Source organism: Pseudophryne corroboree, chromosome 11 (genome assembly GCF_028390025.1).
Source record: "Pseudophryne corroboree isolate aPseCor3 chromosome 11, aPseCor3.hap2, whole genome shotgun sequence".
NCBI classification, from domain to species: domain Eukaryota; kingdom Metazoa; phylum Chordata; class Amphibia; order Anura; family Myobatrachidae; genus Pseudophryne; species Pseudophryne corroboree.
In genome coordinates this window covers 185,013,709-185,037,854 of record NC_086454.1, presented here as the reverse complement: position 1 = coordinate 185,037,854, position 24,146 = coordinate 185,013,709, and the positions used below count along the sequence as shown (strand labels likewise).

The window sequence follows — 24,146 nt, the reverse complement described above, 5'->3', positions numbered from 1 at the left end:
TCTCGATAAACTGACCATATTATCTGCATTTTTTCACGACTAAGTCATGCTGCTTAATTGCGGACATATGAAAATTCAGTGTTGTGCAACATATAATTGGATTTTTAAACAAAATCACTTAGTGTGTACCTCAAATTTGGGGGCATTTGATTGTCAAGATAACCAAAAATCTCTTCTAGTGTGAGAACAGTTTATGTTGTTGTTTCATAGCATAGTGGTTAGCACATCTGCTTTATACGGTGAAAGTCCTGGGTTTAATCCCAAGTGAACCCATATTTATTAAAAATCCAGTAAAATGTGATCTTGATAAAAGTACTTACAGTAGATAATAATTGGTCAAGATGTTAAAAAATAAAGAATTTTGTATATTTGTTTTCTTCAAATTAAAAATAATCACTTAAAAAAACTTTGCAAAATGCTTACTTTAAAATGGATATACACATTTATTTATCATTGCAGTCATTGCTTTTTAATAAAGATTATTATGAAATGTTTAATTATGCAAGGTTGGTCAACCAGGCTATAACTTTCTTTAGCTAGGTGTACCACTATTAAGTATTGGGACAATTTGCCAAAAATATGGTGCTCTGTTTTTTTAAAAATTATATATAATGAAAGAACAATCACTTTGACGTTTCACCGATAATCCGGAACAGTTTACAAAAAAATCACTACGACTGTCAGGACAACCAAAAAATTGAACAGTTTGTTATTGTATTGCATATTGGTTTCATAGTGTAGTGGTTATCACGTCTGCTTTACACGCAGAAGGTCCTGGGTTCAATCCCCAGTGGAACCATATTTTTGCACTAATTTATGACTTATGAAAATGTTCTTCACTATCATTCTTATAACATCTGACCTGCTACTGCTCAATGTGAAATATGTCATTTGTTCACTTACAAAATTCAATTTCTTCTCTAAATATGGAAATAAATGTTATTTTTAATATCTATTAGCTTTTCATTATAAAATAACTTATTACAGCAAACAACTGATTAAAAATCTGGAGCAGATTCAAATAATCTTCTTGTTTTATAAGAAATTGGTAGCAATGTATCATATATTTCATTTATAGTAAACAAATAAATAGTAGTATCATATCTAACTACCTTTTTCCATAAATCATCTTAACAGAGTACAGTTAAATAAATCACTTAAACCAACATTTCCATCACCAGTTCACCAAAGCACAGCTATTCTTTCCAGGACTTCACTGTTCACATGACTTTACTAGCAACTTGATAATGCTGCCAAAGTTTGGTATTGCATGATTAATGCATGATAAACTGCAATCATGTTTTGATGTGGCTAATATTCACTTCCAGATTATTTACTTTAAATGTAAATAAATATTTCCATAATTACTATGTGATGTGCAAGTTTAGCAAAAATGCTGATAGATTTGACTTCTGGATAGATAGTATATTGATTATTACTAAAGTCTTTTTCGAGTATTATGCTTAAGTTATGTTGTGAAAGGGCATTTATTTATATGTAGTATTTGTAATACAGGCACTTTATGGTAACATGGCAAGAAAAATCACTGAAAAGTGATTTTGAGAAGTGTGACAACTGCAGATGATAATTGGTCAAAATGTTAGAAATAATGATTTTTGTGTATATAGTTTTTCAAATTATAAATATTCACTTGAAAAGCTTCAAAAATTCTTTATTTAAAATGGGAATATGCAGGTTTATTCAACATTGCACACATTGCTCTTTACTAAAGTTTTATTTTAAATGTTGGGTAATGCAAGTTTGGTCAACCATGTTACAACTGTCTTTAGCTTTGTACCCACTATACAATTATTAAAGTAAATTGCAAAAAAGTGGTTGCTCATCCTGTTTTACTGGGTAGTGTTTTTAAATGACCATTTGGTGTATTTCCGATAAACCAGAGAACTGATGGTCACAAACACACTCCTTCGGATATTGAATCGGTCAGCCAAGATAAAAAAAAAATCTCAGCCTACTATAATAGTGCACTGTGTGGTACTTGGAGGTTCTCGATAATCTGACCATATTATCTGCATTTTTTCACGACTAAGTCATGCTGCTTAATTGCGGACATATGAAAATTCAGTGTTGTGCAACATATAATTGGATTTTTAACAAAATCACTTAGTGTGTACCTCAAATTTGGGGGCATTTGATTGTCAAGATAACCAAAAATCTCTTCTAGTGTGAGAACAGTTTATGTTGTGGTTTCATAGCATAGTGGTTAGCACATCTGCTTTATATGGTGAAAGTCCTGGGTTCAATCCCAAGTGAACCCATATTTATTAAAAATCCAGTAAAATGTGATCTTGATAAAAGTACTTACAGTAGATAATAATTGGTCAAGATGTTAGAAATAAAGAATTTTGTATATTTGTTTTCTTCAAATTAAAAATAATCACTTAAAAAACTTTGCAAAATGCTTACTTTAAAATGGATATACACATTTATTTATCATTGCAGTCATTGCTTTTTAATAAATATTATTATTAAATGTTTAATTATGCAAGGTTGGTCAACCAGGCTATAACTTTCTTTAGCTAGGTGTACCACTATTAAGTATTCGGTTAATTTGCCAAAAATATGGTGCTCTGTTTTTTTTTTTAAATTATATATAATGAAAGAACAATCACTTTGACGTTTCACCGATAATCCGGAACAGTTTACAAAAAAATCACTACGACTGTCAGGACAACCAAACAATTGAACAGTTTGTTATTATATTGCATATTGGTTTCATAGTGTAGTGGTTATCACGTCTGCTTTACACGCAGAAGGTCCTGGGTTCAATCCCCAGTGGAACCATATTTTTGCACTAATTTATGACTTATGAAAATGTTCTTCACTATCATTCTTATAACATCTGACCTGCTACTGCTCAATGTGAAATATGTCATTTGTTCACTTACAAAATTCAATTTCTTCTCTAAATATGGAAATAAATGTTATTTTTAATATCTATTAGCTTTTCATTATAAAATAACTTATTACAGCAAACAACTGATTAAAAATCTGGAGCAGATTCAAATAAACTTCTTGTTTTATAAGAAATTGGTAGCAATGTATCATATATTTCATTTATAGTAAACAAATAAATTGTAGAATCATATCTTACTACCTTTTTCCATAAATCATCTTAACTGAGTACAGTTAAATAAATCACTTAAACCAACATTTCCATCACCAGTTCACCAAAGCACAGTTATTCCTTCCAGGACTTCACTGTTCACATGACTTCACTAGCAACTTGATAATGCTGCCAAAGTTTGGTATTGCATGATTAATGCATGATAAACAGCAATCATGTTTTGATGTAGCTAATATTCACTTCCAGATCATTTACTTTAAATGTAAATAAATATTTCCATAATTACTATGTGATGTGCAAGTTTAGCAAAAATGCTGATAGATTTGACTTCTGGATAGATAGTATATTGATTATTACTAAAGTCTTTTTCGAGTATTATGCTTAAGTTATGTTGTGAAAGGGCATTTATTTATATGTAGTATTTGTAATACAGGCACTTTATGGTAACATGGCAAGAAAAATCACTGAAAAGTGATTTTGAGAAGTGTGACACCTGCAGATGATAATTGGTCAACATGTTAGAAATAATGATTTTTGTGTATATAGTTTTTCAAATTATAAATATTCACTTGAAAAACTTCAAAAATTCTTTATTTAAAATGGGAATATGCAGGTTTATTCAACATTGCACACATTGCTCTTTACTAAAGTTTTATTTGAAATGTTGGGTAATGCAAGTTTGGTCAACCATGTTACAACTGTCTTTAGCTTTGTACCCACTATACAATTTTTAAGTAAATTGCAAAAAAGTGGTTGCTCATCCTGTTTTACTGGGTAGTGTTTTTAAATGACCATTTGGTGTATTTCCGATAAACCAGAGAACTGATGGTCACAAACACACTCCTTCGGTTATTGAATCGGTCAGCCAAGATAAAAAAAAATCTCAGCCTACTATAATAGTGCACTGTGTGGTACTTGGAGGTTCTCGATAAACTGACCATATTATCTGCATTTTTTCACGACTAAGTCATGCTGCTTAATTGCGGACATATGAAAATTCAGTGTTGTGCAACATATAATTGGATTTTTAAACAAAATCACTTAGTGTGTACCTCAAATTTGGGGGCATTTGATTGTCAAGATAACCAAAAATCTCTTCTAGTGTGCGAACAGTTTATGTTGTTGTTTCATAGCATAGTGGTTAGCACATCTGCTTTATACGGTGAAAGTCCTGGGTTTAATCCCAAGTGAACCCATATTTATTAAAAATCCAGTAAAATGTGATCTTGATAAAAGTACTTACAGTAGATAATAATTGGTCAAGATGTTAGAAATAAAGAATTTTGTATATTTGTTTTCTTCAAATTAAAAATAATCACTTAAAAAACTTTGCAAAATGCTTACTTTAAAATGGATATACACATTTATTTATCATTGCAGTCATTGCTTTTTAATAAAGATTATTATTAAATGTTTAATTATGCAAGGTTGGTCAACCAGGCTATAACTTTCTTTAGCTAGGTGTACCACTATTAAGTATTGGGTCAATTTGCCAAAAATATGGTGCTCTGTTTTAAAAAAAATTATATATAATGAAAGAACAATCACTTTGATGTTTCACCGATAATCCGAAACAGTTTACAAAAAAATCACTACGACTGTCAGGACAACCAAACAATTGAACAGTTTGTTATTGTATTGCATATTGGTTTCATAGTGTAGTGGTTATCACGTCTGCTTTACACGCAGAAGGTCCTGGGTTCAATCCCCAGTGGAACCATATTTTTGCACTAATTTATGACTTATGAAAATGTTCTTCACTATCATTCTTATAACATCTGACCTGCTACTGCTCAATGTGAAATATGTCATTTGTTCACTTACAAAATTCAATTTCTTCTCTAAATATGGAAATAAATGTTATTTTTAATATCTATTAGCTTTTCATTATAAAATAACTTATTACAGCAAACAACTGATTAAAAATCTGGAGCAGATTCAAATAATCTTCTTGTTTTATAAGAAATTGGTAGCAATGTATCATATATTTCATTTATAGTAAACAAATAAATTGTAGTATCATATCTAACTACCTTTTTCCATAAATCATCTTAACTGAGTACAGTTAAATAAATCACTTAAACCAACATTTCCATCACCAGTTCACCAAAGCACAGCTATTCTTTCCAGGACTTCACTGTTCACATGACTTTACTAGCAACTTGATAATGCTGCCAAAGTTTGGTATTGCATGATTAATGCATGATAAACTGCAATCATGTTTTAAAGTAGCTAATATTCACTTCCAGATCATTTACTTTAAATGTAAATAAATATTTCCATAATTACTATGTGATGTGCAAGTTTAGCAAAAATGCTGATAGATTTGACTTCTGGATAGATAGTATATTGATTATTACTAAAGTCTTTTTTGAGTATTATGCTTAAGTTATGTTGTGAAAGGGCATTTATTTATATGTAGTATTTGTAATACAGGCACTTTATGGTAACATGGCAAGAAAAATCACTGAAAAGTGATTTTGAGAAGTGTGACAACTGCAGATGATAATTGGTAAAAATGTTAGAAATAATGATTTTTGTGTATATAGTTTTTCAAATTATAAATATTCACTTGAAAAGCTTCAAAAATTCTTTATTTAAAATGGGAATATGCAGGTTTATTCAACATTGCACACATTGCTCTTTACTAAAGTTTTATTTTAAATGTTGGGTAATGCAAGTTTGGTCAACCATGTTACAACTGTCTTTAGCTTTGTACCCACTATACAATTATTAAAGTAAATTGCAAAAAAGTGGTTGCTCATCCTGTTTTACTGGGTAGTGTTTTTAAATGACCATTTGGTGTATTTCCGATAAACTAGAGAACTGATGGTCACAAACACACTCCTTCGGTTATTGAATCGGTCAGCCAAGATAAAAAAAAATCTCAGCCTACTATAATAGTGCACTGTGTGGTACTTGGAGGTTCTCGATAAACTGACCATATTTTCTGCATTTTTTCACGACTAAGTCATGCTGCTTAATTGCGGACATATGAAAATTCAGTGTTGTGCAACATATAATTGGATTTTTAAACAAAATCACTTAGTGTGTACCTCAGATTTTGGGGCATTTGATTGTCAAGATGACCAAAAATCTCTTCTAGTGTGAGAACAGTTTATGTTGTGGTTTCATAGCATAGTGGTTAGCACATCTGCTTTATACGGAGAAAGTCCTGGGTTTAATCCAAAGTGAACCCATATTTATTAAAAATCCCGTAAAATGTGATCTTGATAAAAGTACTTACAGTAGATAATAATTGGTCAAGATGTTAGAAATAAAGAATTTTGTATATTTGTTTTCTTCAAATTAAAAATAATCACTTAAAAAACTTTGCAAAATGCTTACTTTAAAATGGATATACACATTTATTTATCATTGCAGTCATTGCTTTTTAATAAAGATTAATATTAAATGTTTAATTATGCAAGGTTGGTCAACCAGGCTATAACTTTCTTTAGCTCGGTGTACCACTATTAAGTATTGGGTCAATTTGCCAAAAATATGGTGCTCTGTTTTTTTTTTAAATTATATATAATGAAAGAACAATCACTTTGACGTTTCACCGATAATCCGGAACAGTTTACAAAAAAATCACTACGACTGTCAGGACAACCAAACAATTGAACAGTTTGTTATTGTATTGCATATTGGTTTCATAGTGTAGTGGTTAACACATCTGCTTTACACGCAGAAGGTCCTGGGTTCAATCCCCAGTGGAACCATATTTTTGCACTAATTTATGACTTATGAAAATGTTCTTCACTATCATTCTTATAACATCTGACCTGCTACTGCTCAATGTGAAATATGTCATTTGTTCACTTACAAAATTCAATTTCTTCTCTAAATATGGAAATAAATGTTATTTTTAATATCTATTAGCTTTTCATTATAAAATAACTTATTACAGCAAACAACTGATTAAAAATCTGGAGCAGATTCAAATAATCTTCTTGTTTTATAAGAAATTGGTAGCAATGTATCATATATTTCATTTATAGTAAACAAATAAATAGTAGTATCATATCTAACTACCTTTTTCCATAAATCATCTTAACTGAGTACAGTTAAATAAATCACTTAAACCAACATTTCCATCACCAGTTCACCAAAGCACAGCTATTCTTTCCAGGACTTCACTGTTCACATGACTTTACTAGCAACTTGATAATGCTGCCAAAGTTTGGTATTGCATGATTAATGCATGATAAACTGCAATCATGTTTTGATGTAGCTAATATTCACTTCCAGATCATTTACTTTAAATGTAAATAAATATTTCCATAATTACTATGTGATGTGCAAGTTTAGCAAAAATGCTGATAGATTTGACTTCTGGATAGATAGTATATTGATTATTACTAAAGTTTTTTTCGAGTATTATGCTTAAGTTATGTTGTGAAATGGCATTTATTTATATGTAGTATTTGTAATACAGGCACTTTATGGTAACATGGCAAGAAAAATCACTGAAAAGTGATTTTGAGAAGTGTGACAACTGCAGATGATAATTGGTCAAAATGTTAGAAATAATGATTTTTGTGTATATAGTTTTTCAAATTATAAATATTCACTTGAAAAGCTTCAAAAATTCTTTATTTAAAATGGGAATATGCAGGTTTATTCAACATTGCACACATTGCTCTTTACTAAAGTTTTATTTAAATGTTGGGTAATGCAAGTTTGGTCAACCATGTTACAACTGTCTTTAGCTTTGTACCCACTATACAATTATTAAAGTAAATTGCAAAAAAGTGGTTGCTCATCCTGTTTTACTGGGTAGTGTTTTTAAATGACCATTTGGTGTATTTCCGATAAACCAGAGAACTGATGGTCACAAACACACTCCTTCGGTTATTGAATCGGTCAGCCAAGATAAAAAAAAAATCTCAGCCTACTATAATAGTGCACTGTGTGGTACTTGGAGGTTCTCGATAAACTGACCATATTTTCTGCATTTTTTCACGACTAAGTCATGCTGCTTAATTGCGGACATATGAAAATTCAGTGTTGTGCAACATATAATTGGATTTTTAATCAAAATCACTTAGTGTGTACCTCAGATTTTGGGGCATTTGATTGTCAAGATGACCAAAAATCTCTTCTAGTGTGAGAACAGTTTATGTTGTGGTTTCATAGCATAGTGGTTAGCACATCTGCTTTATACGGAGAAAGTCCTGGGCTTAATCCAAAGTGAACCCATATTTATTAAAAATCCAGTAAAATGTGATCTTGATAAAAGTACTTACAGTAGATAATAATTGGTCAAGATGTTAGAAATAAAGAATTTTGTATATTTGATTTCTTCAAATTAAAAATAATCACTTAAAAAACTTTGCAAAATGATTACTTTAAAATGGATATACACATTTATTTATCATTGCAGTCATTGCTTTTTAATAAAGATTAATATTAAATGTTTAATTATGCAAGGTTGGTCAACCAGGCTATAACTTTCTTTAGCTAGGTGTACCACTATTAAGTATTGGGTCAATTTGCCAAAAATATGGTGCTCTGTTTTTTTTTAAATTATATATAATGAAAGAACAATCACTTTGACGTTTCACCGATAATCCGGAACAGTTTACAAAAAAATCACTACGACTGTCAGGACAACCAAAAAATTGAACAGTTTGTTATTGTATTGCATGTTGGTTTTATAGTGTAGTGGTTATCACGTCTGCTTTACACGCAGAAGGTCCTGAGTTCAATCCCCAGTGGAACCATATTTTTGCACTAATTTATGACTTATGAAAATGTTCTTCACTATCATTCTTATAACATCTGACCTGCTACTGCTCAATGTGAAATATGTCATTTGTTCACTTACAAAATTCAATTTCTTCTCTAAATATGGAAATAAATGTTATTTGTAATATCTATTAGCTTTTCATTATAAAATAACTTATTACAGCAAACAACTGATTAAAAATCTGGAGCAGATTCAAATAATCTTCTTGTTTTATAAGAAATTGGTAGCAATGTATCATATATTTCATTTATAGTAAACAAATAAATTGTAGTATCATATCTAACTACCTTTTTCCATAAATCATCTTAACTGAGTACAGTTAAATAAATCACTTAAACCAACATTTCCATCACCAGTTCACCAAAGCACAGCTATTCTTTCCAGGACTTCACTGTTCACATGACTTTACTAGCAACTTGATAATGCTGCCAAAGTTTGGTATTGCATGATTAATGCATGATAAACTGCAATCATGTTTTGATGTGGCTAATATTCACTTCCAGATTATTTACTTTAAATGTAAATAAATATTTCCATAATTACTATGTGATGTGCAAGTTTAGCAAAAATGCTGATAGATTTGACTTCTGGATAGATAGTATATTGATTATTACTAAAGTCTTTTTCAAGTATTATGCTTAAGTTATGTTGTGAAAGGGCATTTATTTATATGTAGTATTTGTAATACAGGCACTTTATGGTAACATGGCAAGAAAAATCACTGAAAAGTGATTTTGAGAAGTGTGACAACTGCAGATGATAATTGGTCAAAATGTTAGAAATAATGATTTTTGTGTATATAGTTTTTCAAATTATAAATATTCACTTGAAAAACTTCAAAAATTCTTTATTTAAAATGGGAATATGCAGGTTTATTCAACATTGCACACATTGCTCTTTACTAAAGTTTTATTTAAATGTTGGGTAATGCAAGTTTGGTCAACCATGTTACAACTGTCTTTAGCTTTGTACCCACTATACAATTATTAAAGTAAATTGCAAAAAAGTGGTTGCTCATCCTGTTTTACTGGGTAGTGTTTTTAAATGACCATTTGGTGTATTTCCGATAAACCAGAGAACTGATGGTCACAAACACACTCCTTCGGTTATTGAATCGGTCAGCCAAGATTAAAAAAAAATCTCAGCCTACTATAATAGTGCACTGTGTGGTACTTGGAGGTTCTCGATAAACTGACCATATTTTCTGCATTTTTTCACGACTAAGTCATGCTGCTTAATTGCGGACATATGAAAATTCAGTGTTGTGCAACATATAATTGGATTTTTAACAAAATCACTTAGTGTGTACCTCAAATTTGGGGGCATTTGATTGTCAAGATAACCAAAAATCTCTTCTAGTGTGAGAACAGTTTATGTTGTGGTTTCATAGCATAGTGGTTAGCACATCTGCTTTATACGGTGAAAGTCCTGGGTTCAATCCCAAGTGAGCCCATATTTATTAAAAATCCAGTAAAATGTGATCTTGATAAAAGTACTTACAGTAGATAATAATTGGTCAATATGTTAGAAATAAAGAATTTTGTATATTTGTTTTCTTCAAATTAAAAATAATCACTTAAAAAACTTTGCAAAATGCTTACTTTAAAATGGATATACACATTTATTTATCATTGCAGTCATTGCTTTTTAATAAAGATTATTATTAAATGTTTAATTATGCAAGGTTGGTCAACCAGGCTATAACTTTCTTTAGCTAGGTGTACCACTATTAAGTATTGGGTCAATTTGCCAAAAATATGGTGCTCTGTTTTTTTTTAAAATTATATATAATGAAAGAACAATCACTTTGACGTTTCACCGATAATCCGGAACAGTTTACAAAAAAATCACTACGACTGTCAGGACAACCAAAAAATTGAACAGTTTGTTATTGTATTGCATATTGGTTTCATAGTGTAGTGGTTATCACGTCTGCTTTACACGCAGAAGGTCCTGGGTTCAATCCCCAGTGGAACCATATTTTTGCACTAATTTATGACTTATGAAAATGTTCTTCACTATCATTCTTATAACATCTGACCTGCTACTGCTCAATGTGAAATATGTCATTTGTTCACTTACAAAATTCAATTTCTTCTCTAAATATGGAAATAAATGTTATTTTTAATATCTATTAGCTTTTCATTATAAAATAACTTATTACAGCAAACAACTGATTAAAAATCTGGAGCAGATTCAAATAATCTTCTTGTTTTATAAGAAATTGGTAGCAATGTATCATATATTTCATTTATAGTAAACAAATAAATTGTAGTATCATATCTAACTACCTTTTTCCATAAATCATCTTAACTGAGTACAGTTAAATAAATCACTTAAACCAACATTTCCATCACCAGTTCATCAAAGCACAGCTATTCTTTCCAGGACTTCACTGTTCACATGACTTTACTAGCAACTTGATAATGCTGCCAAAGTTTGGTATTGCATGATTAATGCATGATAAACTGCAATCATGTTTTGATGTGGCTAATATTCACTTCCAGATTATTTACTTTAAATGTAAATAAATATTTCCATAATTACTATGTGATGTGCAAGTTTAGCAAAAATGCTGATAGATTTGACTTCTGGATAGATAGTATATTGATTATTACTAAAGTCTTTTTCGAGTATTATGCTTAAGTTATGTTGTGAAAGGGCATTTATTTATATGTAGTATTTGTAATACAGGCACTTTATGGTAACATGGCAAGAAAAATCACTGAAAAGTGATTTTGAGAAGTGTGACAACTGCAGATGATAATTGGTCAAAATGTTAGAAATAATGATTTTTGTGTATATAGTTTTTCAAATTATAAATATTCACTTGAAAAACTTCAAAAATTCTTTATTTAAAATGGGAATATGCAGGTTTATTCAACATTGCACACATTACTCTTTACTAAATTTTTATTTTAAATGTTGGGTAATGCAAGTTTGGTCAACCATGTTACAACTGTCTTTAGCTTTGTACCCACTATACAATTATTAAAGTACATTGCAAAAAAGTGGTTGCTCATCCTGTTTTACTGGGTAGTGTTTTTAAATGACCATTTGGTGTATTTCCGATAAACCAGAGAACTGATGGTCACAAACACACTCCTTCGGTTATTGAATCGGTCAGCCAAGATAAAAAAAAATCTCAGCCTACTATAATAGTGCACTGTGTGGTACTTGGAGGTTCTCGATAAACTGACCATATTTTCTGCATTTTTTCACGACTAAGTCATGCTGCTTAATTGCGGACATATGAAAATTCAGTGTTGTGCAACATATAATTGGATTTTTAAACAAAATCACTTAGTGTGTACCTCAGATTTTGGGGCATTTGATTGTCAAGATGACCAAAAATCTCTTCTAGTGTGAGAACAGTTTATGTTGTGGTTTCATAGCATAGTGGTTAGCACATCTGCTTTATACGGAGAAAGTCCTTGGTTTAATCCAAAGTGAACCAATATTTATTAAAAATCCAGTAAAATGTGATCTTGATAAAAGTACTTACAGTAGATAATAATTGGTCAAGATGTTAGAAATAAAGAATTTTGTATATTTGTTTTCTTCAAATTAAAAATAATCACTTAAAAAACTTTGCAAAATGCTTACTTTAAAATGGATATACACATTTATTTATCATTGCAGTCATTGCTTTTTAATAAAGATTATTATTAAATGTTTAATTATGCAAGGTTGGTCAACCAGGCTATAACTTTCTTTAGCTAGGTGTACCACTATTAAGTATTGGGTCAATTTGCCAAAATATGGTGCTGTTTTTTTTTAAATTATATATCATGAAAGAACAATCACTTTGACGTTTCACCGATAATCCGGAACAGTTTACAAAAAAATCACCACGACTGTAAGGACAACCAAACAATTGAACAGTTTGTTATTGTATTGCATATTGGTTTCATAGTGTAGTGGTTATCACGTCTGCTTTACACGCATAAGGTCCTGGGTTCAATCCCCAGTGGAACCATATTTTTGCACTAATTTATGACTTATGAAAATGTTCTTCACTATCATTCTTATAACATCTGACCTGCTACTGCTCAATGTGAAATATGTCATTTGTTCACTTACAAAATTCAATTTCTTCTCTAAATATGGAAATAAATGTTATTTTTAATATCTATTAGCTTTTCATTATAAAATAACTTATTACAGCAAACAACTGATTAAAAATCTGGAGCAGATTCAAATAATCTTCTTGTTTTATAAGAAATTGGTAGCAATGTATCATATATTTCATTTATAGTAAACAAATAAATTGTAGTATCATATCTAACTACCTTTTTCCATAAATCATCTTAACTGAGTACAGTTAAATAAATCACTTAAACCAACATTTCCATCACCAGTTCACCAAAGCACAGCTATTCTTTCCAGGACTTCACTGTTCACATGACTTTACTAGCAACTTGATAATGCTGCCAAAGTTTGGTATTGCATGATTAATGCATGATAAACTGCAATCATGTTTTGATGTAGCTAATATTCACTTCCAGATCATTTACTTTAAATGTAAATAAATATTTCCATAATTACTATGTGATGTGCTAGTTTAGCAAAAATGCTGATAGATTTGACTTCTGGATAGATAGTATATTGATTATTACTAAAGTCTTTTTCGAGTATTATGCTTAAGTTATGTTGTGAAAGGGCATTTATTTATATGTAGTATTTGTAATACAGGCACTTTATGGTAACATGGCAAGAAAAATCACTGAAAAGTGATTTTGAGAAGTGTGACAACTGCAGATGATAATTGGTCAAAATGTTAGAAATAATGATTTTTGTGTATATAGTTTTTCAAATTATAAATATTCACTTGAAAAACTTCAAAAATTCTTTATTTAAAATGGGAATATGCAGGTTTATTCAACATTGCACACATTGCTCTTTACTAAAGTTTTATTTTAAATGTTGGGTAATGCAAGTTTGGTCAACCATGTTACAACTGTATTTATCTATGTACCCATTATACAATTATTAAAGTAAATTGCAAAAAAGTGGTTGCTCATCCTGTTTTACTGGGTAGTGTTTTTAAATGACCATTTGGTATATTTCCGATAAACCAGAGAACTAATGGTCACAAACACACTCCTTCGGATATTGAATCGGTCAGCCAAGATAAAAAAAAAATCTCAGCCTACTATAATAGTGCACTGTGTGGTACTTGGAGGTTCTCGATAAACTGACCATATTATCTGCATTTTTTCACGACTAAGTCATGCTGCTTAATTGCGGACATATGAAAATTCAGTGTTGTGCAACATATAATTGGATTTTTAAACAAAATCACTTAGTGTGTACCTCAGATTTTGGGGCATTTGATTGTCAAGATGACCAAAAATCTCTTCTAGTGTGAGAACAGTTTATGTTGTGGTTTCATAGCATAGTGGTTAGCACATCTGCTTTATACGGAGAAAGTCCTGGGTTTAATCCAAAGTGAACCCATATTTATTAAAAATCCCGTAAAATGTGATCTTGATAAAAGTACTTACAGTAGATAATAATTGGTCAAGATGTTAGAAATAAAGAATTTTGTATATTTGTTTTCTTCAAATTAAAAATAATCACTTAAAAAACTTTGCAAAATGCTTACTTTAAAATGGATATACACATTTATTTATCATTGCAGTCATTGCTTTTTAATAAAGATTAATATTAAATGTTTAATTATGCAAGGTTGGTCAACCAGGCTATAACTTTCTTTAGCTCGGTGTACCACTATTAAGTATTGGGTCAATTTGCCAAAAATATGGTGCTCTGTTTTTTTTTTAAATTATATATAATGAAAGAACAATCACTTTGACGTTTCACCGATAATCCGGAACAGTTTACAAAAAAATCACTACGACTGTCAGGACAACCAAACAATTGAACAGTTTGTTATTGTATTGCATATTGGTTTCATAGTGTAGTGGTTAACACATCTGCTTTACACGCAGAAGGTCCTGGGTTCAATCCCCAGTGGAACCATATTTTTGCACTAATTTATGACTTATGAAAATGTTCTTCACTATCATTCTTATAACATCTGACCTGCTACTGCTCAATGTGAAATATGTCATTTGTTCACTTACAAAATTCAATTTCTTCTCTAAATATGGAAATAAATGTTATTTTTAATATCTATTAGCTTTTCATTATAAAATAACTTATTACAGCAAACAACTGATTAAAAATCTGGAGCAGATTCAAATAATCTTCTTGTTTTATAAGAAATTGGTAGCAATGTATCATATATTTCATTTATAGTAAACAAATAAATAGTAGTATCATATCTAACTACCTTTTTCCATAAATCATCTTAACTGAGTACAGTTAAATAAATCACTTAAACCAACATTTCCATCACCAGTTCACCAAAGCACAGCTATTCTTTCCAGGACTTCACTGTTCACATGACTTTACTAGCAACTTGATAATGCTGCCAAAGTTTGGTATTGCATGATTAATGCATGATAAACTGCAATCATGTTTTGATGTAGCTAATATTCACTTCCAGATCATTTACTTTAAATGTAAATAAATATTTCCATAATTACTATGTGATGTGCAAGTTTAGCAAAAATGCTGATAGATTTGACTTCTGGATAGATAGTATATTGATTATTACTAAAGTTTTTTTCGAGTATTATGCTTAAGTTATGTTGTGAAATGGCATTTATTTATATGTAGTATTTGTAATACAGGCACTTTATGGTAACATGGCAAGAAAAATCACTGAAAAGTGATTTTGAGAAGTGTGACAACTGCAGATGATAATTGGTCAAAATGTTAGAAATAATGATTTTTGTGTATATAGTTTTTCAAATTATAAATATTCACTTGAAAAGCTTCAAAAATTCTTTATTTAAAATGGGAATATGCAGGTTTATTCAACATTGCACACATTGCTCTTTACTAAAGTTTTATTTAAATGTTGGGTAATGCAAGTTTGGTCAACCATGTTACAACTGTCTTTAGCTTTGTACCCACTATACAATTATTAAAGTAAATTGCAAAAAAGTGGTTGCTCATCCTGTTTTACTGGGTAGTGTTTTTAAATGATTATTTGGTGTATTTCCGATAAACCAGAGAACTGATGGTCACAAACACACTCCTTCGGTTATTGAATCGGTCAGCCAAGATAAAAAAAAAATCTCAGCCTACTATAATAGTGCACTGTGTGGTACTTGGAGGTTCTCGATAAACTGACCATATTTTCTGCATTTTTTCACGACTAAGTCATGCTGCTTAATTGCGGACATATGAAAATTCAGTGTTGTGCAACATATAATTGGATTTTTAATCAAAATCACTTAGTGTGTACCTCAGATTTTGGGGCATTTGATTGTCAAGATGACCAAAAATCTCTTCTAGTGTGAGAACAGTTTATGTTGTGGTTTCATAGCATAGTGGTTAGCACATCTGCTTTATACGGAGAAAGTCCTGGGCTTAATCCAAAGTGAACCCATATTTATTAAAAATCCAGTAAAATGTGATCTTGATAAAAGTACTTACAGTAGATAATAATTGGTCAAGATGTTAGAAATAAAGAATTTTGTATATTTGATTTCTTCAAATTAAAAATAATCACTTAAAAAACTTTGCAAAATGATTACTTTAAAATGGATATACACATTTATTTATCATTGCAGTCATTGCTTTTTAATAAAGATTAATATTAAATGTTTAATTATGCAAGGTTGGTCAACCAGGCTATAACTTTCTTTAGCTAGGTGTACCACTATTAAGTATTGGGTCAATTTGCCAAAAATATGGTGCTCTGTTTTTTTTAAAATTATATATAATGAAAGAACAATCACTTTGACGTTTCACCGATAATCCGGAACAGTTTACAAAAAAATCACTACGACTGTCAGGACAACCAAAAAATTGAACAGTTTGTTATTGTATTGCATGTTGGTTTTATAGTGTAGTGGTTATCACGTCTGCTTTACACGCAGAAGGTCCTGAGTTCAATCCCCAGTGGAACCATATTTTTGCACTAATTTATGACTTATGAAAATGTTCTTCACTATCATTCTTATAACATCTGACCTGCTACTGCTCAATGTGAAATATGTCATTTGTTCACTTACAAAATTCAATTTCTTCTCTAAATATGGAAATAAATGTTATTTGTAATATCTATTAGCTTTTCATTATAAAATAACTTATTACAGCAAACAACTGATTAAAAATCTGGAGCAGATTCAAATAATCTTCTTGTTTTATAAGAAATTGGTAGCAATGTATCATATATTTCATTTATAGTAAACAAATAAATTGTAGTATCATATCTAACTACCTTTTTCCATAAATCATCTTAACTGAGTACAGTTAAATAAATCACTTAAACCAACATTTCCATCACCAGTTCACCAAAGCACAGCTATTCTTTCCAGGACTTCACTGTTCACATGACTTTACTAGCAACTTGATAATGCTGCCAAAGTTTGGTATTGCATGATTAATGCATGATAAACTGCAATCATGTTTTGATGTGGCTAATATTCACTTCCAGATTATTTACTTTAAATGTAAATAAATATTTCCATAATTACTATGTGATGTGCAAGTTTAGCAAAAATGCTGATAGATTTGACTTCTGGATAGATAGTATATTGATTATTACTAAAGTCTTTTTCAAGTATTATGCTTAAGTTATGTTGTGAAAGGGCATTTATTTATATGTAGTATTTGTAATACAGGCACTTTATGGTAACATGGCAAGAAAAATCACTGAAAAGTGATTTTGAGAAGTGTGACAACTGCAGATGATAATTGGTCAAAATGTTAGAAATAATGATTTTTGTGTATATAGTTTTTCAAATTATAAATATTCACTTGAAAAACTTCAAAAATTCTTTATTTAAAATGGGAATATGCAGGTTTATTCAACATTGCACACATTGCTCTTTACTAAAGTTTTATTTTAAATGTTGGGTAATGCAAGTTTGGTCAACCATGTTACAACTGTATTTATCTATGTACCCATTATACAATTATTAAAGTAAATTGCAAAAAAGTGGTTGCTCATCCTGTTTTACTGGGTAGTGTTTTTAAATGACCATTTGGTATATTTCCGATAAACCAGAGAACTAATGGTCACAAACACACTCCTTCGGATATTGAATCGGTCAGCCAAGATAAAAAAAAAATCTCAGCCTACTATAATAGTGCACTGTGTGGTACTTGGAGGTTCTCGATAAACTGACCATATTATCTGCATTTTTTCACGACTAAGTCATGCTGCTTAATTGCGGACATATGAAAATTCAGTGTTGTGCAACATATAATTGGATTTTTAACAAAATCACTTAGTGTGTACCTCAAATTTGGGGGCATTTGATTGTCAAGATAACCAAAAATCTCTTCTAGTGTGAGAACAGTTTATGTTGTGGTTTCATAGCATAGTGGTTAGCACATCTGCTTTATACGGTGAAAGTCCTGGGTTCAATCCCAAGTGAACCCATATTTATTAAAAATCCAGTAAAATGTGATCTTGATAAAAGTACTTACAGTAGATAATAATTGGTCAAGATGTTAGAAATAAAGAATTTTGTATATTTGTTTTCTTCAAATTAAAAATAATCACTTAAAAAACTTTGCAAAATGCTTACTTTAAAATGGATATACACATTTATTTATCATTGCAGTCATTGCTTTTTAATAAAGATTATTATTAAATGTTTAATTATGCAAGGTTGGTCAACCAGGCTATAACTTTCTTTAGCTAGGTGTACCACTATTAAGTATTGGGTCAATTTGCCAAAAATATGGTGCTCTGTTTTTTTTTTAAATTATATATAATGAAAGAACAATCACTTTGACGTTTCACCGATAATCCGGAACAGTTTACAAAAAAATCACTACGACTGTCAGGACAACCAAAAAATTGAACAGTTTGTTATTGTATTGCATATTGGTTTCATAGTGTAGTGGTTATCACGTCTGCTTTACACGCAGAAGGTCCTGGGTTCAATCCCCAGTGGAACCATATTTTTGCACTAATTTATGACTTATGAAAATGTTCTTCACTATCATTCTTATAACATCTGACCTGCTACTGCTCAATGTGAAATATGTCATTTGTTCACTTACAAAATTCAATTTCTTCTCTAAATATGGAAATAAATGTTATTTTTAATATCTATTAGCTTTTCATTATAAAATAACTTATTACAGCAAACAACTGATAAAAAATCTGGAGCAGATTCAAATAATCTTCTTGTTTTATAAGAAATTGGTAGCAATGTATCATATATTTCATTTATAGTAAACAAATAAATTGTAGTATCATATCTAACTACCTTTTTCCATAAATCATCTTAACTGAGTACAGTTAAATAAATCACTTAAACCAACATTTCCATCACCAGTTCATCAAAGCACAGCTATTCTTTCCAGGACTTCACTGTTCACATGACTTTACTAGCAACTTGATAATGCTGCCAAAGTTTGGTATTGCATGATTAATGCATGATAAACTGCAATCATGTTTTGATGTGGCTAATATTCACTTCCAGATTATTTACTTTAAATGTAAATAAATATTTCCATAATTACTATGTGATGTGCAAGTTTAGCAAAAATGCTGATAGATTTGACTTCTGGATAGATAGTATATTGATTATTACTAAAGTCTTTTTCGAGTATTATGCTTAAGTTATGTTGTGAAAGGGCATTTATTTATATGTAGTATTTGTAATACAGGCACTTTATGGTAACATGGCAAGAAAAATCACTGAAAAGTGATTTTGAGAAGTGTGACAACTGCAGATGATAATTGGTCAAAATGTTAGAAATAATGATTTTTGTGTATATAGTTTTTCAAATTATAAATATTCACTTGAAAAACTTCAAAAATTCTTTATTTAAAATGGGAATATGCAGGTTTATTCAACATTGCACACATTACTCTTTACTAAATTTTTATTTTAAATGTTGGGTAATGCAAGTTTGGTCAACCATGTTACAACTGTCTTTAGCTTTGTACCCACTATACAATTATTAAAGTAAATTGCAAAAAAGTGGTTGCTCATCCTGTTTTACTGGGTAGTGTTTTTAAATGACCATTTGGTGTATTTCCGATAAACCAGAGAACTGATGGTCACAAACACACTCCTTCGGTTATTGAATCGGTCAGCCAAGATAAAAAAAAATCTCAGCCTACTATAATAGTGCACTGTGTGGTACTTGGAGGTTCTCGATAAACTGACCATATTTTCTGCATTTTTTCACGACTAAGTCATGCTGCTTAATTGCGGACATATGAAAATTCAGTGTTGTGCAACATATAATTGGATTTTTAAACAAAATCACTTAGTGTGTACCTCAGATTTTGGGGCATTTGATTGTCAAGATGACCAAAAATCTCTTCTAGTGTGAGAACAGTTTATGTTGTGGTTTCATAGCATAGTGGTTAGCACATCTGCTTTATACGGAGAAAGTCCTTGGTTTAATCCAAAGTGAACCCATATTTATTAAAAATCCAGTAAAATGTGATCTTGATAAAAGTACTTACAGTAGATAATAATTGGTCAAGATGTTAGAAATAAAGAATTTTGTATATTTGTTTTCTTCAAATTAAAAATAATCACTTAAAAAACTTTGCAAAATGCTTACTTTAAAATGGATATACACATTTATTTATCATTGCAGTCATTGCTTTTTAATAAAGATTATTATTAAATGTTTAATTATGCAAGGTTGGTCAACCAGGCTATAACTTTCTTTAGCTAGGTGTACCACTATTAAGTATTGGGTCAATTTGCCAAAATATGGTGCTCTGTTTTTTTTTAAATTATATATAATGAAAGAACAATCACTTTGACGTTTCACCGATAATCCGGAACAGTTTACAAAAAAATCACCACGACTGTAAGGACAACCAAACAATTGAACAGTTTGTTATTGTATTGCATATTGGTTTCATAGTGTAGTGGTTATCACGTCTGCTTTACACGCATAAGGTCCTGGGTTCAATCCCCAGTGGAACCATATTTTTGCACTAATTTATGACTTATGAAAATGTTCTTCACTATCATTCTTATAACATCTGACCTGCTACTGCTCAATGTGAAATATGTCATTTGTTCACTTACAAAATTCAATTTCTTCTCTAAATATGGAAATAAATGTTATTTTTAATATCTATTAGCTTTTCATTATAAAATAACTTATTACAGCAAACAACTGATTAAAAATCTGGAGCAGATTCAAATAATCTTCTTGTTTTATAAGAAATTGGTAGCAATGTATCATATATTTCATTTATAGTAAACAAATAAATTGTAGTATCATATCTAACTACCTTTTTCCATAAATCATCTTAACTGAGTACAGTTAAATTAATCACTTAAACCAACATTTCCATCACCAGTTCACCAAAGCACAGCTATTCTTTCCAGGACTTCACTGTTCACATGACTTTACTAGCAACTTGATAATGCTGCCAAAGTTTGGTATTGCATGATTAATGCATGATAAACTGCAATCATGTTTTGATGTAGCTAATATTCACTTCCAGATCATTTACTTTAAATGTAAATAAATATTTCCATAATTACTATGTGATGTGCTAGTTTAGCAAAAATGCTGATAGATTTGACTTCTGGATAGATAGTATATTGATTATTACTAAAATCTTTTTCGAGTATTATGCTTAAGTTATGTTGTGAAAGGGCATTTATTTATATGTAGTATTTGTAATACAGGCACTTTATGGTAACATGGCAAGAAAAATCACTGAAAAGTGATTTTGATAAGTGTGACAACTGCAGATGATAATTGGTCAAAATGTTAAAAATAATCATTTTTATGTATATAGTTTTTCAAATTATAAATATTCACTTGAAAAGCTTCAAAAAATCTTTATTTAAAATGGGAATATGCAGGTTTATTCAACATTGCACACATTGCTCTTTACTAAAGTTTTATTTTAAATGTTGGGTAATGCAAGTTTGGTCAACCATGTTACAACTGTCTTTATCTATGTACCCATTATACAATTATTAAAGTAAATTGCAAAAAAGTAGTTGCTCATCCTGTTTTACTGGGTAGTGTTTTTAAATGACCATTTGGTGTATTTCCGATAAACCAGAGAACTGATGGTCACAAACACACTCCTTCGGTTATTGAATCGGTCAGCCAAGATAAAAAAAAATCTCAGCCTACTATAATAGTGCACTGTGTGGTACTTGGAGGTTCTCGATAAACTGACCATATTATCTGCATTTTTTCACGACTAAGTCATGCTGCTTAATTGCGGACATATGAAAATTCAGTGTTGTGCAACATATAATTGGATTTTTAACAAAATCACTTAGTGTGTACCTCAAATTTGGGGGCATTTGATTGTCAAGATAACCAAAAATCTTTTCTAGTGTGAGAACAGTTTATGTTGTGGTTTCATAGCATAGTGGTTAGCACATCTGCTTTATACGGTGAAAGTCCTGGGTTCAATCCCAAGTGAACCCATATTTATTAAAAATCCAGTAAAATGTGATCTTGATAAAAGTACTTACAGTAGATAATAATTGGTCAAGATGTTAGAAATAAAGAATTTTGTATATTTGTTTTCTTCAAATTAAAAATAATCACTTCAAAAAATTTGCAAAATGCTTACTTTAAAATGGATATACACATTTATTTATCATTGCAGTCATTGCTTTTTAATAAAGATTATTATTAAATGTTTAATTATGCAAGGTTGGTCAACCAGGCTATAACTTTCTTTAGCTAGGTGTACCACTATTAAGTATTGGGTCAATTTGCCAAAAATATGGTGCTCTGTTTTTTTTTTAAATCATATATAATGAAAGAACAATCACTTTGATGTTTCACCGATAATCCGGAACAGTTTACAAAAAAATCACTACAACTGTCAGGACAACCAAAAAATTGAACAGTTTGTTATTGTATTGCATATTGGTTTCATAGTGTAGTGGTTATCACGTCTGCTTTACACGCAGAAGGTCCTGAGTTCAATCCCCTGTGGAACCATATTTCTGCACTAATTTATGACTTATGAAAATGTTCTTCACTATCATTCTTATAACATCTGACCTGCTACTGCTCAATGTGAAATATGTCATTTGTTCACTTACAAAATTCAATTTCTTCTCTAAATATGGAAATAAATGTTATTTTTAATATCTATTAGCTTTTCATTATAAAATAACTTATTACAGCAAACAACTGATTAAAAATCTTGAGCAGATTCAAATAATCTTCTTGTTTTATAAGAAATTGGTAGCAATGTATCATATATTTCATTTATAGTAAACAAATAAATTGTAGTATCATATCTAACTACCTTTTTCCATAAATCATCTTAACTGAGTACAGTTAAATAAATCACTTAAACCAACATTTCCATCACCAGTTCACCAAAGCACAGCTATTCTTTCCAGGACTTCACTGTTCACATGACTTTACTAGCAACTTGATAATGCTGCCAAAGTTTGGTACTGCATGATTAATGCATGATAAACTGCAATCATGTTTTGATGTAGCTAATATTCACTTCCAGATTATTTACTTTAAATGTAAATAAATATTTCCATAATTACTATGTGATGTGCAAGTTTAGCAAAAATGCTGATAGATTTGACTTCTGGATAGATAGTATATTGATTATTACTAAAGTCTTTTTCGAGTATTATGCTTAAGTTATGTTGTGAAAGGGCATTTATTTATATGTAGTATTTGTAATACAGGCACTTTATGGTAACATGGCAAGAAAAATCACTGAAAAGTGATTTTGAGAAGTGTGACAACTGCAGATGATAATTGGTCAAAATGTTAGAAATAATGATTTTTGTGTATATAGTTTTTCAAATTATAAATATTCACTTGAAAAGCTTCAAAAATTCTTTATTTAAAATGGGAATATGCAGGTTTATTCAACATTGCACACATTACTCTTTACTAAAGTTTTATTTTAAATGTTGGGTAATGCAAGTTTGGTCAACCATGTTACAACTGTCTTTAGCTTTGTACCCACTATACAATTATTAAAGTAAATTGCAAAAAAGTGGTTGCTCATCCTGTTTTACTGGGTAGTGTTTTTAAATGACCATTTGGTGTATTTCCGATAAACTAGAGAACTGATGGTCACAAACACACTCCTTCGGTTATTGAATCGGTCAGCCAAGATAAAAAAAAAATCTCAGCCTACTATAATAGTGCACTGTGTGGTACTTGGAGGTTCTCGATAAACTGACCATATTTTCTGCATTTTTTCACGACTAAGTCATGCTGCTTAATTGCGGACATATGAAAATTCAGTGTTGTGCAACATAT

General features: G+C 30.2%; 12 non-coding genes across 12 annotated transcripts; all 12 read left to right on the top strand.

Moving 5' to 3' along the window:
• Positions 1-726: 726 nt before the first annotated feature.
• Positions 727-799, top strand: TRNAV-UAC (transfer RNA valine (anticodon UAC)). Its single transcript has one exon. It is a non-coding gene; the product is annotated as a tRNA-Val (tRNA).
• A 1,933-nt stretch (positions 800-2,732) lies between these two features.
• On the top strand, positions 2,733-2,805 carry TRNAV-UAC (transfer RNA valine (anticodon UAC)). The gene has a single exon. It is a non-coding gene; the product is annotated as a tRNA-Val (tRNA).
• Positions 2,806-4,735: 1,930 nt separating this feature from the next.
• On the top strand, positions 4,736-4,808 carry TRNAV-UAC (transfer RNA valine (anticodon UAC)). Its single transcript has one exon. It is a non-coding gene; the product is annotated as a tRNA-Val (tRNA).
• Positions 4,809-6,740: 1,932 nt separating this feature from the next.
• TRNAV-UAC (transfer RNA valine (anticodon UAC)) lies at positions 6,741-6,813 on the top strand. The gene has a single exon. It is a non-coding gene; the product is annotated as a tRNA-Val (tRNA).
• A 1,931-nt stretch (positions 6,814-8,744) lies between these two features.
• TRNAV-UAC (transfer RNA valine (anticodon UAC)) lies at positions 8,745-8,817 on the top strand. The gene has a single exon. It is a non-coding gene; the product is annotated as a tRNA-Val (tRNA).
• A 1,931-nt stretch (positions 8,818-10,748) lies between these two features.
• On the top strand, positions 10,749-10,821 carry TRNAV-UAC (transfer RNA valine (anticodon UAC)). The gene has a single exon. It is a non-coding gene; the product is annotated as a tRNA-Val (tRNA).
• A 1,928-nt stretch (positions 10,822-12,749) lies between these two features.
• Positions 12,750-12,822, top strand: TRNAV-UAC (transfer RNA valine (anticodon UAC)). Its single transcript has one exon. It is a non-coding gene; the product is annotated as a tRNA-Val (tRNA).
• Positions 12,823-14,755: 1,933 nt separating this feature from the next.
• On the top strand, positions 14,756-14,828 carry TRNAV-UAC (transfer RNA valine (anticodon UAC)). The gene has a single exon. It is a non-coding gene; the product is annotated as a tRNA-Val (tRNA).
• A 1,931-nt stretch (positions 14,829-16,759) lies between these two features.
• TRNAV-UAC (transfer RNA valine (anticodon UAC)) lies at positions 16,760-16,832 on the top strand. The gene has a single exon. It is a non-coding gene; the product is annotated as a tRNA-Val (tRNA).
• A 1,932-nt stretch (positions 16,833-18,764) lies between these two features.
• On the top strand, positions 18,765-18,837 carry TRNAV-UAC (transfer RNA valine (anticodon UAC)). The gene has a single exon. It is a non-coding gene; the product is annotated as a tRNA-Val (tRNA).
• Positions 18,838-20,767: 1,930 nt separating this feature from the next.
• Positions 20,768-20,840, top strand: TRNAV-UAC (transfer RNA valine (anticodon UAC)). The gene has a single exon. It is a non-coding gene; the product is annotated as a tRNA-Val (tRNA).
• A 1,931-nt stretch (positions 20,841-22,771) lies between these two features.
• TRNAV-UAC (transfer RNA valine (anticodon UAC)) lies at positions 22,772-22,844 on the top strand. Its single transcript has one exon. It is a non-coding gene; the product is annotated as a tRNA-Val (tRNA).
• Positions 22,845-24,146: the final 1,302 nt, after the last annotated feature.